An 8,557-nucleotide genomic window follows, 5' to 3' on the forward strand; every position below is an offset into this window, starting at 1 on the left:
TCATTTGCATTACTCCAAGCATTCCAAGCTGTGGGCCTGATTCACAAAGATAAATGTACGCTTGTGTGTGTGGGTTTTTATTTTATTTTCTAAATCACAAATTGTTTTATAAAAGTTTACAACTACTGAGAACTCTGCACATAAAAAGATAGACCTGTACTATATTTTTATGCACTGAGTTCTCTGCCCCACTGTGGAGTCCCCACAGTCATTACCACAGTCATTACCTTACTATAAACCTGTAGTGTGTGAATACAAAAAAGTATACTTTCATAAAAGTGTGTTTACTTTTCTGAATCTGGCCCCACGTGTATTACTTATTCCTTGCTAAAAGATCAAACCATTCTAGATCTGCCCTTTTTAAGTGGGTGCATCGAATAGGGGTTTAGTTTTACAATTGCAGTGATTTAACAAGAACTGACGTTCCAGAACCTGAAAGTGTTATGAGGAAGCTGTGCACATGAGCGCAGAGAATTTCTGTTCTAACTTGAAACTAACACTTCAGCAGCATAATCGAAAACTGTCCTACCTCACATTATTCCAATATTTTTCTGAAAGATGTGCTGGCGCGCCGGTCCTTGGTAAGTAACCTTACAAGGGGACACGTATAAGTCGATGAACCTTTTGATTCTTATAGAGTTTTCTTACCATAGATTCGATACAGAATCAGAACTCAATACACAATAACCATAACCATTAGTCAATTCAACAATCAATGGAGTCAGTAATTTTCACACACCATAACTTTTCAGTCATGAATAACCACACCTTTAGGTATAACTTTAGTAAGTTTATTCCTTATTCGTTAACAAGACAGTCATGAATTTTTAATCATTAACTCTTAATCAAAACAATTATAGTAATCCGCAAGTCGCAGAATACGTGACCTAATCAAAGCTTGGCTTAAAAGACATTCTAATGCATCGACATAAGACCTTAATAAAACCTAATTCAGTAACCCTGACATCCATTAAGTTCAGCAAGATAGTCCGTCAACCATTTGTCCCTGTAATTTTAGTCGTCTTGTAAGTAGCCTTAACTAACTCCAATTTGCATCAGCATGTGGGGCTTCATGCAAAATAATTGAGCACAAATATGGAAAACATCTACCTAAATAAAAGTACTAAGTCAGTGCAGTTGGTACCTAGAAACGAGTCACAGAAATGCAATTCAGTCATTGTCATATCTTCCTATCCCACGGTAAGGGTCAGCAAGCAGAATCAGTCTTCATCCTCGGGTCATCAGTCGATCAGCAACGCATCAGGCTCTCAGGGAGTATGAGCCCAATGACAGAATCTCAAATCTCTTCTTCTCAATATCGCAGTTCATAACGAGGAAAGATCTGAGATCCTTTCCCACTGTCACGTTGTTATATCAAAGTTCTCCAAACCATCCCTCAGTTTCCAATTGGTCAATTAATCGTACGTTATTACTCTATCCAATAATGTCCCTTTACCAAATCTACGAATTCTAATATTTCACAGTTAACATGTCGTTGATTCGTCTGCTTTACGATGTTCCGGCTTGTCGGGTATCGAAATTGCATCTTCGTCTCCAGTCAGTGTCTTCATTGTTCGCGTCCTGGGAAAGAACCCTTTGCACACTTCACACATTTAGTTACTTTATAAAAGACCTCATCTCCTGTCCGTTGGTTCTCATTTTATTAGAACAATAAGCATTTTACAGTTAGTTCACTCTGTCAGCATTTTTCATTAAACGCTAAGAAATATAGCTTCTGCATGAGGCCTGGCAAAACTAGGCCAAGACACTCGCTAAGTTAAGGCCTACAATTAATAAGCATGAGCATAATTTATAACCCTTAATATGACATGTTACTACATAAATCTAATACATTTTCAATATTTCATATTGATTAATCATTAATTAGTACATTTCGTGAACACTTGTGGCCAATCTCAGGTCACATTTTCAAAAGTGCACATTATTTTTATAAGTTAATTTTTTCTACATAAGTCATTCTTCAAAATACAGAAACAGTCATAAAGTTTCTAATTAAGACATCCGCGTTAGCAGATGTATTTCTGAAACCTTACCAAACTTTTGCCAGCTTTGTGCATAGAATATTTTCACTATTAAGCAATTTGGTTCTGTACAATGTTACATACTTAAAAGTGGGGGGCACATGAGAAAATTCACCAACACTGTGACGTTTCAATTGATGATTTTTGGATGAGGGGGATAAAACTCTTGACATTAAGACGTTGAAATCCAATTAGAACTAAATGATTGTTTTGATGGAAAACCTTTCAATTCGTTGGAGCAGATATGGTATATAACGTTTTACATTTTAGCACCTGTACTTCGAGTTTCCAACTAAGCTAATGTCAGTAGCCATCCAGTGAGATAGTTATTGCTTGTTCCTCCTGATCCTTTCCTGAAAAAAACAGGTTTAAAAACTGTTCTCCTCACTACATGAGCTCTCAATTGAAATGGTGCTCTCCTTGGAGGCGTAAAAAAATGACTGTTTTATTAGATTAGTTCAGCAGTACCACATTTGTGTGAGTGCTGTGACCAAAACAGTCCTTGCTCATTTGGTTACTTAAACAATTTATCACAAACAATTCTAAGTAAGTGTTCTAGAGGCTCCCTACTTTTCCCTTGCCCCGCCTAACCCCACCCCCACCCCCAACCCCTGAACCGCTACGCAGATAACCTTGCCTCATCCACGTTACTACTTGAGCTTATGTCATAAGTATCTTAACAGTAGTGTCACTCCTTTGGGCTATCAACTGAACAAACTGTAGATAGGTCTTTGTAATCTATCACTATTTATTTAGCTTTTTCTATTAATTTATCCCCTTTAACATTTTGAATAGTTAAGCGATTTCGTATTTCCTCCAGTATTTTCATATTTACATGTTAGTATTAGCCTGTGAACTTGTTTCACATCTATTTTTATCCTTTCCCTTCAAGAAAAAGACGTGGAAACGTGAGTGATGGAAATACTAGCATAATCTCCTCACGATTCCTCTTCTTTGTGGTGGCTTTTTTAGACATGAAGTCCTATCTTGGACTGTCCAGTTCTATGTCTTGCTTAAGAGGGGATGTTCTGTTAGAGCAACACTTGTGCTTGGTTACATTGAACTTACTGGATGAGCACCTCACAGACCATGATTTCAGTTTGTAAATAGTGCCTCATTTTTTAGGGTTGTAAAGCCTAAGACTATTTTATGTACCATCTGCAAATAAACCCACCTACAACTCTAAATGTAATTTATGAATGTTTCCAAAAATTGCTTTGTGGCTCCACAGTTGTCACTTGCGTTCCTCAGAATTTACTTAAAAGTTGGGTACACTGCCATCTTTTTCTTTGCTGTTACTAACTCATATCAACTTGGCCTCGGTTACCCGTTTTTTCTTGAGGAAAGACAGTGAACGCTTTGCAGATTTAAAGCATGGCAAAGAAGCTCTTTCCCAGCTTTTTGTTTCCCTTGGATTATCCGTTTGAGGCTTTTCGTGTCATCAATATTTTCATTGTGTTGTTAATTTGCTCGAGTAGAAAAGATACTTTCTCTAGTAAATAGCTTTTTGCTTGGGCTTGTAACGTAGTGCATTTCTGCTTTCTTACCTTTCTCACCGGCTATTCTTTTCATAAACATAGTGCATTTGAAGTAGTTTGTGATGTGGCACGCTCCTTGCATATATACATATATAGGTATTCTCATGCTTCACGTATCCGCCATATGGCTCCTTCGAACATTTTTAAGTTAGACTATGATCAATTTGGAGTTTGTGCTTAGGAAGAATTTTGCCTGTGAAGTGAATAGCTCCCATTGTGACAGTGAAAGAATTAAGAGTCAAGTTTGAATCCTGAAGAGTAGTGGAACGGGACAGGAAAATTGTGCTTTATATGGCAAGATTATGTCCTGGAGCTGGCTGCCTCTCCCTACATGATATCCTTTGATCACTATGTCCATTAGTACCGCTTCTTAGTGGCCCTGACAGCTTGCTTGACAAGTGGTTTTCGGAATCTGTTGATGAAGGTCATGATTGTGCACTTTGGTGTGGATTAGGCACGCATTCTGCATGTTGGAGCCTCTGTGCCAATGGTGCAAGCCCCCCACTTGGCTTCCTGAGCTGGGGATGGACCGAATGTTCATTGGCTGAAGTGGTTTTGATTTGGCAGGCATTGGTGACAGGGATGGGGACTGCAGGCAACCTGTGTTCTTGTTCTGGGAGTCCCTATGCAAGCAGCAAAAATATTGAGTTGGATCTTATGCTCAAAGAGAAAAAAATGTAGTGTTTTTAATAACAAGATTGCATTCGTTTACATTGTTTCGAAGTACAGTACTGTTACGCCGCCTGACTTTTGAACATTTCACAGCCCATCTAATTTTTTTAGGGGCGGTATGGATTACATTGCAGTAATCCAGGATCCACATACCTGAGGCGCTCATCAGATTACCCTAGTGGCTGAGTTTGTAAGAGTCAGCTGATCTTTCTAATTAAGGAAAGTTGGTACTCTTGACTGCTGCGTTCATGTGGGTGGGGAGGCTGGGTGCCTAAGGATGACCTTAAAGACTGATAGTTCTCTCGCATACAGTTGTATTTGCTATACAGACAATTAGTTGCTGATCGTATAATTTAGATTGTTAATGTTCATTAGCTAAAACTGAATTTCATAATGATCACAATTGTTGCATTTAGGCAATGATATGACTTTTGTTTATTTCTGTGCATTCGTTTTTCTATTTCAACAAAACCTCAATCGTTTAATGCATCTGTTACTTTATATGTAATTTTTTATCCTTTCTATTTATGGCATATATTCATATTTTTTTTTAACTGACTCCAAAGTTAAACAGCAGGAAAGAAGAAGCTGTACATGGGTGATTGTTGACAATCTCCTACTTTTATCATGGTTTGTCCATAAATGTTGCTCTACTGGATGTATTTACATACATAATAATCCCATAGCTTCACGTCTTAAATTACCACTGCATGAGCAAGTCCTAAATCACATTGACAATCACTCAAGTGACTGGTGCTGGGAAAATTCTGTGGGCCCCCCATTCCATGTTAAATTATTTAAAATATTGGGCGCATATTTACATTTTTACTAGCTCAAATGTATGTGACTACATTTACCTTGTTTGCAATTTTACAGTTTGTGAGAATGTGTAAATCTGGTAATTACTGCACAGCTTTCGAATCTTTTGCTTTTTACCCTACTTTGAATACAATTTCTGATGTTGTTTTTCCTATAAAAAGAAATCTGCCATAAGAAAACATGTGTTGAACCATTTTATTGCAAATGCATGTACATGTAAAGTTTTAAACTTTGTACTCAATCGGTATATTATCTTTACTTTTAAATCTGGATAATTCTGCATTCCAACACTTTTGTATTTTTTTTTTTTTTTATATAAAGAACACGGGACTGCTGATATTCAAGTGAAACATCATGTGGGAAATCAAGATGATGGTTCTAATTCCCTGCCTGGTTTGCAGAGTAACATCATGGACTAAACAAATGCACCTTATTTTATTTTACCATGAAGAATAAAATACTGTATAAGGATTGTCACCCCAATACTCAACTAGCTTTCTGATCAGCATGATAATTGGACTCCTGCTTTCCAAAGGTCACAACAAAAAAAATTGACAGATGGATTTTATAAGTATTTTGTCTAATTTATATTTTTACTGCATATTTTGTAGCTTCACTGATCAATTTGAAATGCATAGCTATGGATATTACTAAATGTATCCAAATATGAACCAAAGACCTAAAATTGTGTATTAAAAATAAAAGTGGTTGCATTAAATTGTTATCTTTGTCTTTTATTAAACCATTCTCTTCCATAAGTGCTCAGTGTGGTGTCTGGGTGTGAAGAGAGGGGTTGTCAATGGATTGAATAGATTGTTTTTCTTAACACAGTATAATGAGAAAGTGGTGATCTCTTTTTGTGGTCATGTAGCTTTAAGTTGATATGGTACAACCTGATCCTATTTGGCATGTTGAAAATTGACATTTCATTACTACTCTTTTCTCCGGCAACAAATGTTAATGGAATTTAATTGTCTATCGGGTGTTTCCATGTTGCATAACGTTTCTCCCAAAAGGTGATATATTTAAAAGACCGCAAATTCTTCTTTCCAATTTGCTGATAAGTTTGTGCTCACAATTTTGTGTTTTCCATCCACAATTGAGATGCCTAGACTTATCAAAAAAGCATTGTCTATTCATTGGCATTTCTTCTAGCATGTCAGTTTCTATGAGATTCGTTGATCTAACTACCAGCAGAATGAGTATGAGACCACAGATAGGGGTCATTCATTGTTCTCTTTTTAATGTTCGCAGATGAAACTTCTGTGAATGTTTCAATTTGAGCACATGTAACATCTGGCACGTCATAAATAAGTGCCATTTAGGTTGGCAATTTTTATGTTGTGATCTTGGGGTTTGCCATTTTAAAGTCCTATACCTCTGTTAATATTGTAACTCCAAATTGATTTCTTAAAGTTAACCATTTTAATTTCACCTGTACCTTCTGATCTTTCCTATATATTTTATTTTCGTTACAAGAAAGTTTGAATACGATTCACGATAATTTCATTATGCTACCTGAAACTAGAGTTTTAGTTGAGGGAAGGGGGGGGGGCTGATGCACATTGAGCTGTCATTTGCAGCCTTGGATTTAAGCTTCTAGATTTAGATGGCGCTTGTTTTTCAGTCACTGCAGAGCATCGGTTGTCAGGTGATTGAAGCACAAAACTAAAAAAGGATTAATTATTTGTTCCAAGCATTAATATATAGATGTCTGGCATTGAGAAATATGGTATTTTCTGCAAGAAACATCTTATGCATACTTTGTGGTCCTGTTTTCATAATGTAATTGGGAGATAATGCATTGTGTGTGGAAATAGTCTTAGTTCTGTGCATTTTGGTGGTTTTAATAAAACGTCATAGTTTAACTCTGAGATGATTTTGGAGTACTGTAGCTTGTCATCAGTTTCACTTCTGTCAACTGTGCACACTAAATACAAAAGTAGCGCAATTTTAAGGCAGGTGTGTGTGATGGGGTAATAATCTATTAAATGGCTAATGGAATGGTTTTAATTAGGACTAAAGTACATTGAATAGTGTTTAAATTCTGATTGGAGTTACCAGATCGTGTATGTCTACACAGTATATCTGCAATATCCATTATTGTTTCAGCATTTGAAACTGGTCTACCTTATGGCCATCCGAGCTAGCAATATTTGGTGGGGCATTTGACCTGTAATTTGATGATCTTGATTGAGTATGAACCTTGAATGCACTTCCTGCTGTGGGATAATTTCCAAACTAATGTGTGCTATTTGAGGTGTAGGGCATTCTTAAAGACTATTCTGAAGTGAAACTCTCCATAGATCTGACGCTGACCAACAGGAGATAGGTTTTAAAGTTGACTAGGCAGGGCTGGGTTCCACTTGAGTTAAAGACGAAACCTAGTACATGATTTGGGGTGTTCTCCAAAGTTGTTTGACTACAACCAACAACTGGTACAATGGATGTGTGAGGCAGTACTTCTTTTAATACTCATTTTAATACAAGATACATTGGTTCCACGTTAACACACCAAGTCTATGATGTGAATGGTCAATTTTCTTGTATTGATATTTGTAGGGCAAGAAAGATTCGGTGTGAATCTAGTCTAGATTCACATGCTATGCATCATTCTTCCATCTAGTGGTTGGGTCTGGAAATATCTATAAAAAGCTTTGTTTTGGTATTGATCATGGAAGGATTCCATAGGCCTCTGAGCATGCCACCCGTAATCCTGTATTGCTTCGCTACATTACCACAATTTTCAGATGATCTGTTTCAGCCATCTCTTTCAGATGTGTATGCAAGTTCAGATTTTGAAGATTTAGAAAATATACTTTGGATCGAAACAGAGTAGCCTGAGAATTTGTTTTTCTGTTTTTTTTTTTTTTTTTTTTTTTTTCTTTTCTTGAATGAGGGTAGTGTGGGCTAAGAATTTAAACACTAGGGCGGCGCTGTTGGGTTGCATTACTTCAATGTTTTTGTTCGCCTAACTTTTCAATTTCCTTTTGGCCCCAAATCATTAATTAGGGTCTTATAGAAGCAGACTAAATAAAAACGCCACCACCTAACTATTTAGTGAGTCATATAGGTGGAAAGGAGGGGGTGGAGCACATGGTCCCCCCCCCCCCCATGCTCCATTAGTGTAGAGGTGTTGCCTAATTCCTGGCCATTCTTGTAAATCTAATTTATTGTTTCCCTTGAAAATGGTTTCACTCAAGACTATTTCCTGTCCAGAAAGGAAGTAATTTAATGACCTTCTTTCACTGTTCATTTTATATTTTTTAAACAACTGAAAAGCATACATGGGTGCTTATGAACTGAAAAAAATACATTACGAAATATTAGGTTATCACCCTTCAGTTGTTGGGGGTCTTTGTATACCACGTGGATCCGGGGGTCCCTTTCCTGCCTCCATTTTGGATGGAAGGGAAGGGGTGGGTCTATGGTACATCACCTGAGTTGTGGGGTAAATGGAGAGAGTGTCAATCAGAGGCAGGGCTC

General features: G+C 37.1%; 1 long non-coding RNA gene across 1 annotated transcript in view; it reads left to right on the forward strand.

Moving 5' to 3' along the window:
* The window catches only part of LOC138284220 (uncharacterized), a 62,798-nt gene extending 57,268 nt beyond the window's left edge, over positions 1–5,530 (forward strand). Inside the window, exon 6 of the long non-coding RNA XR_011201360.1 lies at positions 5,393–5,530. This is a non-coding gene — a long non-coding RNA (uncharacterized lncRNA). The remainder of the gene's footprint in view (positions 1–5,392) is intronic.
* The last annotated feature ends 3,027 nt before the right edge of the window (positions 5,531–8,557 follow it).

Source organism: Pleurodeles waltl, chromosome 3_1 (assembly GCF_031143425.1).
Source record: "Pleurodeles waltl isolate 20211129_DDA chromosome 3_1, aPleWal1.hap1.20221129, whole genome shotgun sequence".
Lineage (NCBI taxonomy): Eukaryota > Metazoa > Chordata > Amphibia > Caudata > Salamandridae > Pleurodeles > Pleurodeles waltl.